This window comes from Arachis ipaensis, chromosome B10 (assembly GCF_000816755.2).
Source record: "Arachis ipaensis cultivar K30076 chromosome B10, Araip1.1, whole genome shotgun sequence".
Classification (NCBI taxonomy): Eukaryota; Viridiplantae; Streptophyta; class Magnoliopsida; order Fabales; family Fabaceae; genus Arachis; species Arachis ipaensis.
Window position 1 is genome coordinate 121,709,231 of NC_029794.2, and position 516 is coordinate 121,709,746.

Consider the following 516-nt stretch of genomic DNA (forward strand, 5'->3'; position numbering starts at 1 on the left):
TTGGATACCCGAAAATGGTTGCAAAGTGCAAGAAAACGCTGGAGAAGGTGTCCAGGATATGTACGAAGCGATTTTGGAAAACTGGCCGCAGATCGAATCCATCTTAAAATTTGAATTTCAATCAATGGAATTTTGAAAAACTTAAAATTCAATCGATGATGTTTTATGTCTAATTTCAATTAATTGAATTTTGAAAAACTTAAAATTCAATCGATTATGTTTTATGTCCAATCGATTGAATTATCAAGAAACACGATTTCACATTAAGAATAAAATTCTAATTGATTAGGATTGCTAAAATATTTATTATAATTAATGAAAAATTTAATTCATTAAAAACTTATTCAATCGATGATGTTTTATGTCTAATTTCAATTAATTGAATTTTGAAAAACTTAAAATTCAATCGATTATGTTTTATGTCCAATCGATTGAATTATCAAGAAACACGATTTCACATTATTAATAAAATTCTAATTGATTAGGATTGCTAAAATATTTATTATAATTAATGAA